General features: G+C 37.3%; 1 protein-coding gene across 6 annotated transcripts in view; it reads right to left on the reverse strand.

Annotated features, from left to right (window-relative positions):
- Positions 1-15,000, reverse strand: part of LOC138018363 (histamine H2 receptor-like) — a 28,145-nt gene that overhangs the window by 10,988 nt on the left and 2,157 nt on the right. For 2 of the 6 annotated variants that reach the window (XM_068864973.1, XM_068864972.1), the window contains exon 1: positions 570-1,185. The exons of 3 other annotated variants lie outside the window; for them this stretch is intronic. The gene's annotated coding sequence lies outside the window, so the exon portion shown is untranslated. Of the gene's footprint in view, positions 1-565; positions 1,186-15,000 lie in introns of those variants that run through there. One more of the 6 variants, XM_068864974.1, reaches the window with a different exon arrangement.

A 15,000-nucleotide genomic window follows, 5' to 3' on the forward strand; every position in this document is an offset into this window, starting at 1 on the left:
TTTGTCTTCAATGACCTTGATAGCACTTATGACGAATTATTAGACTACATTAACCAGCCTTGTTTACGAGACCGCAGGATACATGATATGTTGACTCTCACTTATCGAGCACTTAATGGTAACACCCCTATATATATTAAGAATTTACTCAACGTCAAAGATACCACTTATAACCTACGAGGCCAACATCTTCTCAATGTCCCCAGGGTTAATACCACAACCTATGGCCTACATTCTTTCCGTTATTTTGCTTCTAAACTCTGGAACTCGTTACCTAACTCACTTAGAACCGTTCCTACGACCAATGCATTTAAACTTAGCTGTTAATCAAATTAAATTTGATCGTGATTGTTGTCCTTTCTGTAATTTAGCTTAACTTTATATCTTATTTATTGTACATTATTACACACATGTGAATATGCATTTATTTATTATGTACATTAATTCTTAGTCTATTTAGTTTATTTTATATATTATTTTATTTCTTCGAATATATTAGCATAATTGGTTGCTATCTGTGATTCGAAGTCAAATAAAGATTCTTACTTACTTACTTAATACTTACTTACTTATAAACAGTAGCCTTTGTGGAGCCGTCGTCTTGAACTTGTAACAGCACCGCTGCTAATCCCTATGGTGAGGCGTTGGCAGAGACTATGGTATCCTTTTCTGGACAGTGGTGATCATGAGCAAGAACTGGTGCTTGGCTCATTTCGTTCTTCAGACATCGAAAGGCGTCCTCTTGGGCCGGGGGCCCAGTGCCATTCATTTTTTCTGGACAGGAGATCTCGAAGAGGACTTGTTTTATCCGAGAGATTTTTGATAAACTTCTGTTGATGATTTATCATTCCGAGAAATCTTCGCTCGGAAACATTCTGTGGGCTTTCCATCTTTTCAATGGCTGCTGTCTTGTCGGTGTCTGGACCAATCCTCTGGGCGTTTAGCGTGTGGCCCGCGAACTTTAGATGTCTTCTTGAAAATTCGCACTTTTAGGGATTTAAGGTAATTCTTTCCTTGTTAGTCTTCGTAGCACTGCTTCAAGTCGTTCATCATGCTGTTCTCGGGTCTTTCCATGTACCAGGATATCGTCCATGACGAAAATTACACCTTCCAGGCCCTCTAATTCAGTCAGCATTTCCTGCCAGTGTTTCGTGCCAGAAGCCTGAATTTGCATCTACAATCATGGACAAAAGTGTTGGGAAGGTAACTTCATTTTACAGATACCCCCCCCCCTTTTCAATGTTGGATTTTCCAGGGGAAAAAATGGTGACGTTTCTTACCTGAAGAACTCCAACATTGAATATGGGGGAGGGGGGCCACAAGAGCATGGTATTTCCCAAATACTTCAGTCAATACTTAGAAAAATCGAATTAGGTGTGAAGTGACCTGATGCCCACAACCTTCCCAACAACTTTTGACCACGATTGTCTGAAAAAGGTCCAAGCGCAATACAGGCGATTTTATACACGTGGTTTCATTCTTTTAACAGAAACTCGAAGAAGTGGCAAAATATTGGCATTTGGATACGTTTTGTTCAAGTTTTTGCTGAAATCAACTCAAATAACTTCTTCATATTTTCTTTTTGATAATCTCGCAAATGTTAACGTGGAATGTTTACGAAATGAATAAGAATAATTCCCGGTGAGCTGTACCATATATCTATTTGCTGTTGTTAGATATGCAATATTTGCTATAAATACGAGATAGATTTTGCTAGGATAGGTCGTAAGTGGCTCTTCATATATTATTGAACCCTGTGTGTAGCCTCGAGGATCAGGTTACAGTCATACAGTCAATGCTACACAGTTCTCCTCAACAGTACTCCATACATTCCGAGGAAAATGTCGCTATTTTGTTTGTCTTTGGGTTCAACTAAGCGCTTAGTAATGACCATTGTAATCCAAACTTTGTTTTTCATAGAATTGCAGACTGTAAAGTTTGGCTTTAAACACTATTTCCACAGTACTCCATCGAACGAATATAAATGACAACTTATTACTCAATTCATCTTTTAAGTTCCCGCAATAGAAGAGACTACTGTTCAAAATGAAGGAATTTCTTTATTTCAAGGGACAAATTTACAATCAGTTACTTTGCAGTATTAAATTCTATCCATAACCATTCAAGTTGTATCGAAACGTACCGCATTGGCCTCGAAAATTCCCACATACTTGTGGAGTACTGTGTGGAGTACTGTGTGAAACACCGTTTTGTAGTCATTTATTAACGTACGGCAAGAAGATGAATTAACAAGATGTAACTTTTTACGCGGCATGACACACAAATGCAACATTTCTTGTTCGTTTTGATTATTAACGTTTTATACCTTGCTTCCTGTGATGCCAAACTCTAAGGAACTTCATATTCACGAAACGCCAAGAATTTAAAGCCTTACATATGTAACTTTAAAGTGTTAATTATCGGGAAATCATACGCATGCAAGTGTTCATTATTCACTCTCGCTACATCACCTGAAGGCCATCTAAAAATGCATTTACTTAATAAACCGGGAAAGAAAAATAGTACAACAACAAATTTTTAGTTCCAAACACATGGTTTACATGTCTTGGTGAGGTTTGAATTAGGCAAAAAAAAAAAAAAAAAAACCTTTGCTATATTACCATTGTGGGAGTAACACAAAGAACAATACGTCGACCACTAACAGGTCACTTGTCTTCTAAATATTTTGTATTTTGCAGGAATTGTACCTCTAGATACCAAATTGAGGCTGCAATACGTTTTTAAGTGGTGAACTTCATAAAAAAGAACGGCAATTTTACGGAGAAAGGACCTTCAATGCGCATTGTTGTACCGGTCCTAAGATACTGTTGTAACGCAATATTGTGTCACGGAAAACCATTCCTCGGACTGAGCACATAGGTGGCTTTAGCAAATTCCATGTTCTGAGAATGGTGCCCAAAAACAACGACAATAAAGATAATCCATGGAACCGTAATTATGCAGAATAACAACTGCATATCTTCCGTAAATTTTGTGTTATACGCCAAAAACTGTTTACAGTTGTTTTCAGACAATCATGGACAAAAGTGTTGGGAAGGTAACTTCATTTTACAGATACCCCCCTCCCCCTTTTCAATGTTGGATTTTCCAGGGGAAAAAATGGTGACCTTTCTTACCTGAAGAACTCCAACATTGAATATGGGGGAGGGGGGCCACAAGAGCATGGTATTTCCCAAATACTTCAGTCAATACTTAGAAAAATCGAATTAGGTGTGAAGTGACCTGATGCCCACAACCTTCCCAACAACTTTTGACCACGATTGTCTGAAAAAGGTCCAAGCGCAATACATGCGATTTTATACACGTGGTTTCATTCTTTTAACAGAAACTCGAAGAAGTGGCAAAATATTGGCATTTCGATACGTTTTGTTCAAGTTTTTGCTGAAATCAAGCTCAAATAACTTCTTCATATTTTCTTTTTGATAATCTCGCAAATGTTAACGTGGAATGTTTACGAAATGAATAAGAATAATTCCCGGTGAGCTGTACCATATATCTATTTGCTGTTGTTAGATATGCAATATTTGCTATAAATACGAGATAGATTTTGCTAGGATAGGTCGTAAGTGGCTCTTCATATATTATTGAACCCTGTGTGTAGCCTCGAGGATCAGGTTACAGTCATACAGTCAATGCTACACAGTTCTCCTCAACAGTACTCCATACATTCCGAGGAAAATGTCGCTATTTTGTTTGTCTTTGGGTTCAACTAAGCGCTTAGTAATGACCATTGTAATCCAAACTTTGTTTTTCATAGAATTGCAGACTGTAAAGTTTGGCTTTAAACACTATTTCCACAGTACTCCATCGAACGAATATAAATGACAACTTATTACTCAATTCATCTTTTAAGTTCCCGCAATAGAAGAGACTACTGTTCAAAATGAAGGAATTTCTTTATTTCAAGGGACAAATTTACAATCAGTTACTTTGCAGTATTAAATTCTATCCATAACCATTCAAGTTGTATCGTTACGTACCGCATTGGCCTCGAAAATTCCCACATACTTGTGGAGTACTGTGTGGAGTACTGTGTGAAACACCGTTTTGTAGTCATTTATTAACGTACGGCAAGAAGATGAATTAACAAGATGTAACTTTTTACGCGGCATGACACACAAATGCAACATTTCTTGTTCGTTTTGATTATTAACGTTTTATACCTTGCTTCCTGTGATGCCAAACTCTAAGGAACTTCATATTCACGAAACGCCAAGAATTTAAAGCCTTACATATGTAACTTTAAAGTGTTAATTATCGGGAAATCATACGCATGCAAGTGTTCATTATTCACTCTCGCTACATCACCTGAAGGCCATCTAAAAATGCATTTACTTAATAAACCGGGAAAGAAAAATAGTACAACAACAAATTTTTAGTTCCAAACACATGGTTTACATGTCTTGGTGAGGTTTGAATTAGGCAAAAAAAAAAAAAAAAAACCTTTGCTATATTACCATTGTGGGAGTAACACAAAGAACAATACGTCGACCACTAACAGGTCACTTGTCTTCTAAATATTTTGTATTTTGCAGGAATTGTACCTCTAGATACCAAATTGAGGCTGCAATACGTTTTTAAGTGGTGAACTTCATAAAAAAGAACGGCAATTTTACGGAGAAAGGACCTTCAATGCGCATTGTTGTACCGGTCCTAAGATACTGTTGTAACGCAATATTGTGTCACGGAAAACCATTCCTCGGACTGAGCACATAGGTGGCTTTAGCAAATTCCATGTTCTGAGAATGGTGCCCAAAAACAACGACAATAAAGATAATCCATGGAACCGTAATTATGCAGAATAACAACTGCATATCTTCCGTAAATTTTGTGTTATACGCCAAAAACTGTTTACAGTTGTTTTCAGACAATCATGGACAAAAGTGTTGGGAAGGTAACTTCATTTTACAGATACCCCCCTCCCCCTTTTCAATGTTGGATTTTCCAGGGGAAAAAATGGTGACCTTTCTTACCTGAAGAACTCCAACATTGAATATGGGGGAGGGGGGCCACAAGAGCATGGTATTTCCCAAATACTTCAGTCAATACTTAGAAAAATCGAATTAGGTGTGAAGTGACCTGATGCCCACAACCTTCCCAACAACTTTTGACCACGATTGTCTGAAAAAGGTCCAAGCGCAATACAGGCGATTTTATACACGTGGTTTCATTCTTTTAACAGAAACTCGAAGAAGTGGCAAAATATTGGCATTTGGATACGTTTTGTTCAAGTTTTTGCTGAAATCAAGCTCAAATAACTTCTTCATATTTTCTTTTTGATAATCTCGCAAATGTTAACGTGGAATGTTTACGAAATGAATAAGAATAATTCCCGGTGAGCTGTACCATATATCTATTTGCTGTTGTTAGATATGCAATATTTGCTATAAATACGAGATAGATTTTGCTAGGATAGGTCGTAAGTGGCTCTTCATATATTATTGAACCCTGTGTGTAGCCTCGAGGATCAGGTTACAGTCATACAGTCAATGCTACACAGTTCTCCTCAACAGTACTCCATACATTCCGAGGAAAATGTCGCTATTTTGTTTGTCTTTGGGTTCAACTAAGCGCTTAGTAATGACCATTGTAATCCAAACTTTGTTTTTCATAGAATTGCAGACTGTAAAGTTTGGCTTTAAACACTATTTCCACAGTACTCCATCGAACGAATATAAATGACAACTTATTACTCAATTAATCTTTTAAGTTCCCGCAATAGAAGAGAGTACTGTTCAAAATGAAGGAATTTCTTTATTTCAAGGGACAAATTTACAATCAGTTACTTTGCAGTATTAAATTCTATCCATAACCATTCAAGTTGTATCGAAACGTACCGCATTGGCCTCGAAAATTCCCACATACTTGTGGAGTACTGTGTGGAGTACTGTGTGAAACACCGTTTTGTAGTCATTTATTAACGTACGGCAAGAAGATGAATTAACAAGATGTAACTTTTTACGCGGCATGACACACAAATGCAACATTTCTTGTTCGTTTTGATTATTAACGTTTTATACCTTGCTTCTTGTGATGCCAAACTCTAAGGAACTTCATATTCACGAAACGCCAAGAATTTAAGGCCTTACATATGTAACTTTAAAGTGTTAATTATCGGGAAATCATACGCATGCAAGTGTTCATTATTCACTCTCGCTACATCACCTGAAGGCCATCTAAAAATGCATTTACTTAATAAACCGGGAAAGAAAAATAGTACAACAACAAATTTTTAGTTCCAAACACATGGTTTACATGTCTTGGTGAGGTTTGAATTAGGCAAAAAAAAAAAAAAAAAACCTTTGCTATATTACCATTGTGGGAGTAACACAAAGAACAATACGTCGACCACTAACAGGTCACTTGTCTTCTAAATATTTTGTATTTTGCAGGAATTGTACCTCTAGATACCAAATTGAGGCTGCAATACGTTTTTAAGTGGTGAACTTCATAAAAAAGAACGGCAATTTTACGGAGAAAGGACCTTCAATGCGCATTGTTGTACCGGTCCTAAGATACTGTTGTAACGCAATATTGTGTCACGGAAAACCATTCCTCGGACTGAGCACATAGGTGGCTTTAGCAAATTCCATGTTCTGAGAATGGTGCCCAAAAACAACGACAATAAAGATAATCCATGGAACCGTAATTATGCAGAATAACAACTGCATATCTTCCGTAAATTTTGTGTTATACGCCAAAAACTGTTTACAGTTGTTTTCAGACAATCATGGACAAAAGTGTTGGGAAGGTAACTTCATTTTACAGATACCCCCCTCCCCCTTTTCAATGTTGGATTTTCCAGGGGAAAAAATGGTGACCTTTCTTACCTGAAGAACTCCAACATTGAATATGGGGGAGGGGGGCCACAAGAGCATGGTATTTCCCAAATACTTCAGTCAATACTTAGAAAAATCGAATTAGGTGTGAAGTGACCTGATGCCCACAACCTTCCCAACAACTTTTGACCACGATTGTCTGAAAAAGGTCCAAGCGCAATACATGCGATTTTATACACGTGGTTTCATTCTTTTAACAGAAACTCGAAGAAGTGGCAAAATATTGGCATTTCGATACGTTTTGTTCAAGTTTTTGCTGAAATCAAGCTCAAATAACTTCTTCATATTTTCTTTTTGATAATCTCGCAAATGTTAACGTGGAATGTTTACGAAATGAATAAGAATAATTCCCGGTGAGCTGTACCATATATCTATTTGCTGTTGTTAGATATGCAATATTTGCTATAAATACGAGATAGATTTTGCTAGGATAGGTCGTAAGTGGCTCTTCATATACTATTGAACCCTGTGTGTAGCCTCGAGGATCAGGTTACAGTCATACAGTCAATGCTACACAGTTCTCCTCAACAGTACTCCATACATTCCGAGGAAAATGTCGCTATTTTGTTTGTCTTTGGGTTCAACTAAGCGCTTAGTAATGACCATTGTAATCCAAACTTTGTTTTTCATAGAATTGCAGACTGTAAAGTTTGGCTTTAAACACTATTTCCACAGTACTCCATCGAACGAATATAAATGACAACTTATTACTCAATTCATCTTTTAAGTTCCCGCAATAGAAGAGACTACTGTTCAAAATGAAGGAATTTCTTTATTTCAAGGGACAAATTTACAATCAGTTACTTTGCAGTATTAAATTCTATCCATAACCATTCAAGTTGTATCGAAACGTACCGCATTGGCCTCGAAAATTCCCACATACTTGTGGAGTACTGTGTGGAGTACTGTGTGAAACACCGTTTTGTAGTCATTTATTAACGTACGGCAAGAAGATGAATTAACAAGATGTAACTTTTTACGCGGCATGACACACAAATGCAACATTTCTTGTTCGTTTTGATTATTAACGTTTTATACCTTGCTTCCTGTGATGCCAAACTCTAAGGAACTTCATATTCACGAAACGCCAAGAATTTAAAGCCTTACATATGTAACTTTAAAGTGTTAATTATCGGGAAATCATACGCATGCAAGTGTTCATTATTCACTCTCGCTACATCACCTGAAGGCCATCTAAAAATGCATTTACTTAATAAACCGGGAAAGAAAAATAGTACAACAACAAATTTTTAGTTCCAAACACATGGTTTACATGTCTTGGTGAGGTTTGAATTAGGCAAAAAAAAAAAAAAAAAACCTTTGCTATATTACCATTGTGGGAGTAACACAAAGAACAATACGTCGACCACTAACAGGTCACTTGTCTTCTAAATATTTTGTATTTTGCAGGAATTGTACCTCTAGATACCAAATTGAGGCTGCAATACGTTTTTAAGTGGTGAACTTCATAAAAAAGAACGGCAATTTTACGGAGAAAGGACCTTCAATGCGCATTGTTGTACCGGTCCTAAGATACTGTTGTAACGCAATATTGTGTCACGGAAAACCATTCCTCGGACTGAGCACATAGGTGGCTTTAGCAAATTCCATGTTCTGAGAATGGTGCCCAAAAACAACGACAATAAAGATAATCCATGGAACCGTAATTATGCAGAATAACAACTGCATATCTTCCGTAAATTTTGTGTTATACGCCAAAAACTGTTTACAGTTGTTTTCAGACAATCATGGACAAAAGTGTTGGGAAGGTAACTTCATTTTACAGATACCCCCCTCCCCCTTTTCAATGTTGGATTTTCCAGGGGAAAAAATGGTGACCTTTCTTACCTGAAGAACTCCAACATTGAATATGGGGGAGGGGGGCCACAAGAGCATGGTATTTCCCAAATACTTCAGTCAATACTTAGAAAAATCGAATTAGGTGTGAAGTGACCTGATGCCCACAACCTTCCCAACAACTTTTGACCACGATTGTCTGAAAAAGGTCCAAGCGCAATACATGCGATTTTATACACGTGGTTTCATTCTTTTAACAGAAACTCGAAGAAGTGGCAAAATATTGGCATTTCGATACGTTTTGTTCAAGTTTTTGCTGAAATCAAGCTCAAATAACTTCTTCATATTTTCTTTTTGATAATCTCGCAAATGTTAACGTGGAATGTTTACGAAATGAATAAGAATAATTCCCGGTGAGCTGTACCATATATCTATTTGCTGTTGTTAGATATGCAATATTTGCTATAAATACGAGATAGATTTTGCTAGGATAGGTCGTAAGTGGCTCTTCATATACTATTGAACCCTGTGTGTAGCCTCGAGGATCAGGTTACAGTCATACAGTCAATGCTACACAGTTCTCCTCAACAGTACTCCATACATTCCGAGGAAAATGTCGCTATTTTGTTTGTCTTTGGGTTCAACTAAGCGCTTAGTAATGACCATTGTAATCCAAACTTTGTTTTTCATAGAATTGCAGACTGTAAAGTTTGGCTTTAAACACTATTTCCACAGTACTCCATCGAACGAATATAAATGACAACTTATTACTCAATTAATCTTTTAAGTTCCCGCAATAGAAGAGAGTACTGTTCAAAATGAAGGAATTTCTTTATTTCAAGGGACAAATTTACAATCAGTTACTTTGCAGTATTAAATTCTATCCATAACCATTCAAGTTGTATCGAAACGTACCGCATTGGCCTCGAAAATTCCCACATACTTGTGGAGTACTGTGTGGAGTACTGTGTGAAACACCGTTTTGTAGTCATTTATTAACGTACGGCAAGAAGATGAATTAACAAGATGTAACTTTTTACGCGGCATGACACACAAATGCAACATTTCTTGTTCGTTTTGATTATTAACGTTTTATACCTTGCTTCCTGTGATGCCAAACTCTAAGGAACTTCATATTCACGAAACGCCAAGAATTTAAAGCCTTACATATGTAACTTTAAAGTGTTAATTATCGGGAAATCATACGCATGCAAGTGTTCATTATTCACTCTCGCTACATCACCTGAAGGCCATCTAAAAATGCATTTACTTAATAAACCGGGAAAGAAAAATAGTACAACAACAAATTTTTAGTTCCAAACACATGGTTTACATGTCTTGGTGAGGTTTGAATTAGGCAAAAAAAAAAAAAAAACCTTTGCTATATTACCATTGTGGGAGTAACACAAAGAACAATACGTCGACCACTAACAGGTCACTTGTCTTCTAAATATTTTGTATTTTGCAGGAATTGTACCTCTAGATACCAAATTGAGGCTGCAATACGTTTTTAAGTGGTGAACTTCATAAAAAAGAACGGCAATTTTACGGAGAAAGGACCTTCAATGCGCATTGTTGTACCGGTCCTAAGATACTGTTGTAACGCAATATTGTGTCACGGAAAACCATTCCTCGGACTGAGCACATAGGTGGCTTTAGCAAATTCCATGTTCTGAGAATGGTGCCCAAAAACAACGACAATAAAGATAATCCATGGAACCGTAATTATGCAGAATAACAACTGCATATCTTCCGTAAATTTTGTGTTATACGCCAAAAACTGTTTACAGTTGTTTTCAGACAATCATGGACAAAAGTGTTGGGAAGGTAACTTCATTTTACAGATACCCCCCTCCCCCTTTTCAATGTTGGATTTTCCAGGGGAAAAAATGGTGACCTTTCTTACCTGAAGAACTCCAACATTGAATATGGGGGAGGGGGGCCACAAGAGCATGGTATTTCCCAAATACTTCAGTCAATACTTAGAAAAATCGAATTAGGTGTGAAGTGACCTGATGCCCACAACCTTCCCAACAACTTTTGACCACGATTGTCTGAAAAAGGTCCAAGCGCAATACATGCGATTTTATACACGTGGTTTCATTCTTTTAACAGAAACTCGAAGAAGTGGCAAAATATTGGCATTTCGATACGTTTTGTTCAAGTTTTTGCTGAAATCAAGCTCAAATAACTTCTTCATATTTTCTTTTTGATAATCTCGCAAATGTTAACGTGGAATGTTTACGAAATGAATAAGAATAATTCCCGGTGAGCTGTACCATATATCTATTTGCTGTTGTTAGATATGCAATATTTGCTATAAATACGAGATAGATTTTGCTAGGATAGGTCGTAAGTGGCTCTTCATATATTATTGAACCCTGTGTGTAGCCTCGAGGATCAGGTTACAGTCATACAGTCAATGCTACACAGTTCTCCTCAACAGTACTCCATACATTCCGAGGAAAATGTCGCTATTTTGTTTGTCTTTGGGTTCAACTAAGCGCTTAGTAATGACCATTGTAATCCAAACTTTGTTTTTCATAGAATTGCAGACTGTAAAGTTTGGCTTTAAACACTATTTCCACAGTACTCCATCGAACGAATATAAATGACAACTTATTACTCAATTAATCTTTTAAGTTCCCGCAATAGAAGAGAGTACTGTTCAAAATGAAGGAATTTCTTTATTTCAAGGGACAAATTTACAATCAGTTACTTTGCAGTATTAAATTCTATCCATAACCATTCAAGTTGTATCGAAACGTACCGCATTGGCCTCGAAAATTCCCACATACTTGTGGAGTACTGTGTGGAGTACTGTGTGAAACACCGTTTTGTAGTCATTTATTAACGTACGGCAAGAAGATGAATTAACAAGATGTAACTTTTTACGCGGCATGACACACAAATGCAACATTTCTTGTTCGTTTTGATTATTAACGTTTTATACCTTGCTTCCTGTGATGCCAAACTCTAAGGAACTTCATATTCACGAAACGCCAAGAATTTAAAGCCTTACATATGTAACTTTAAAGTGTTAATTATCGGGAAATCATACGCATGCAAGTGTTCATTATTCACTCTCGCTACATCACCTGAAGGCCATCTAAAAATGCATTTACTTAATAAACCGGGAAAGAAAAATAGTACAACAACAAATTTTTAGTTCCAAACACATGGTTTACATGTCTTGGTGAGGTTTGAATTAGGCAAAAAAAAAAAAAAAAAACCTTTGCTATATTACCATTGTGGGAGTAACACAAAGAACAATACGTCGACCACTAACAGGTCACTTGTCCTCTAAATATTTTGTATTTTGCAGGAATTGTACCTCTAGATACCAAATTGAGGCTGCAATACGTTTTTAAGTGGTGAACTTCATAAAAAAGAACGGCAATTTTACGGAGAAAGGACCTTCAATGCGCATTGTTGTACCGGTCCTAAGATACTGTTGTAACGCAATATTGTGTCACGGAAAACCATTCCTCGGACTGAGCACATAGGTGGCTTTAGCAAATTCCATGTTCTGAGAATGGTGCCCAAAAACAACGACAATAAAGATAATCCATGGAACCGTAATTATGCAGAATAACAACTGCATATCTTCCGTAAATTTTGTGTTATACGCCAAAAACTGTTTACAGTTGTTTTCAGACAATCATGGACAAAAGTGTTGGGAAGGTAACTTCATTTTACAGATACCCCCCTCCCCCTTTTCAATGTTGGATTTTCCAGGGGAAAAAATGGTGACCTTTCTTACCTGAAGAACTCCAACATTGAATATGGGGGAGGGGGGCCACAAGAGCATGGTATTTCCCAAATACTTCAGTCAATACTTAGAAAAATCGAATTAGGTGTGAAGTGACCTGATGCCCACAACCTTCCCAACAACTTTTGACCACGATTGTCTGAAAAAGGTCCAAGCGCAATACAGGCGATTTTATACACGTGGTTTCATTCTTTTAACAGAAACTCGAAGAAGTGGCAAAATATTGGCATTTGGATACGTTTTGTTCAAGTTTTTGCTGAAATCAACTCAAATAACTTCTTCATATTTTCTTTTTGATAATCTCGCAAATGTTAACGTGGAATGTTTACGAAATGAATAAGAATAATTCCCGGTGAGCTGTACCATATATCTATTTGCTGTTGTTAGATATGCAATATTTGCTATAAATACGAGATAGATTTTGCTAGGATAGGTCGTAAGTGGCTCTTCATATACTATTGAACCCTGTGTGTAGCCTCGAGGATCAGGTTACAGTCATACAGTCAATGCTACACAGTTCTCCTCAACAGTACTCCATACATTCCGAGGAAAATGTCGCTATTTTGTTTGTCTTTGGGTTCAACTAAGCGCTTAGTAATGACCATTGTAATCCAAACTTTGTTTTTCATAGAATTGCAGACTGTAAAGTCTGGCTTTAAACACTATTTCCACAGTACTCCATCGAACGAATATAAATGACAACTTATTACTCAATTCATCTTTTAAGTTCCCGCAATAGAAGAGAGTACTGTTCAAAATGAAGGAATTTCTTTATTTCAAGGGACAAATTTACAATCAGTTACTTTGCAGTATTAAATTCTATCCATAACCATTCAAGTTGTATCGAAACGTACCGCATTGGCCTCGAAAATTCCCACATACTTGTGGAGTACTGTGTGGAGTACTGTGTGAAACACCGTTTTGTAGTCATTTATTAACGTACGGCAAGAAGATGAATTAACAAGATGTAACTTTTTACGCGGCATGACACACAAATGCAACATTTCTTGTTCGTTTTGATTATTAACGTTTTATACCTTGCTTCCTGTGATGCCAAACTCTAAGGAACTTCATATTCACGAAACGCCAAGAATTTAAAGCCTTACATATGTAACTTTAAAGTGTTAATTATCGGGAAATCATACGCATGCAAGTGTTCATTATTCACTCTCGCTACATCACCTGAAGGCCATCTAAAAATGCATTTACTTAATAAACCGGGAAAGAAAAATAGTACAACAACAAATTTTTAGTTCCAAACACATGGTTTACATGTCTTGGTGAGGTTTGAATTAGGCAAAAAAAAAAAAAAAAAAACCTTTGCTATATTACCATTGTGGGAGTAACACAAAGAACAATACGTCGACCACTAACAGGTCACTTGTCTTCTAAATATTTTGTATTTTGCAGAAATTGTACCTCTAGATACCAAATTGAGGCTGCAATACGTTTTTAAGTGGTGAACTTCATAAAAAGAACGGCAATTTTACGGAGAAAGGACCTTCAATGCGCATTGTTGTACCGGTCCTAAGATACTGTTGTAACGCAATATTGTGTCACGGAAAACCATTCCTCGGACTGAGCACATAGGTGGCTTTAGCAAATTCCATGTTCTGAGAATGGTGCCCAAAAACAACGACAATAAAGATAATCCATGGAACCGTAATTATGCAGAATAACAACTGCATATCTTCCGTAAATTTTGTGTTATACGCCAAAAACTGTTTACAGTTGTTTTCAGACAATCATGGACAAAAGTGTTGGGAAGGTAACTTCATTTTACAGATACCCCCCTCCCCCTTTTCAATGTTGGATTTTCCAGGGGAAAAAATGGTGACCTTTCTTACCTGAAGAACTCCAACATTGAATATGGGGGAGGGGGGCCACAAGAGCATGGTATTTCCCAAATACTTCAGTCAATACTTAGAAAAATCGAATTAGGTGTGAAGTGACCTGATGCCCACAACCTTCCCAACAACTTTTGACCACGATTGTAGCTTCGTGAATAGACGGTGGAATCTCTCTCCAAGAAGGGAGTCAATCTTCTTCTTCTTCAAGTTCCGCTTTCACTTTGGTCTTCATAGGCAAAGGGATGCGTCTGGGAGTAGTTATGGTGAACGTTTTGGCGTTTGTCTTCAACTTGATTTCATATTCTCCGTCCAGTACTCCGAGTCCATGGAAAAGTTGCGGGTACTTTTGCTTTGATTTGCTCTTCAACACACTGGCCTTAGATACCGTTTATCCTGGCTATTAAATTTAACTTTTCAATGGCTGATCGTCTAAGGAGAGGCTCTTTTAAACCTTTGACGACGAAGATATCTTCGGTCACGCAATTGTCACTCAGTGAGATATCTTTACGAATGGTGCCGACCACTCGAAACCCTGTTTGATCGGCCGCCTATAACTTTTTGGACGTGCCATGAAGTCTGCCTAAACGGCGTTGATGGAAAATATCCTCTGGAATGACAGTACAGTAGTGCCCTTTCTTCTTGCATAAGTTGCACGTAGCATCTTTGGCTGGACAACGATAAGGAGGATGATTTGGCTGAGTGCCGCATTTTTAGCAAGCCT

The sequence above is a fragment of the Montipora capricornis genome, chromosome 10 (assembly GCF_036669925.1).
Source record: "Montipora capricornis isolate CH-2021 chromosome 10, ASM3666992v2, whole genome shotgun sequence".
In the NCBI taxonomy this organism is placed as follows: Eukaryota; Metazoa; Cnidaria; class Anthozoa; order Scleractinia; family Acroporidae; genus Montipora; species Montipora capricornis.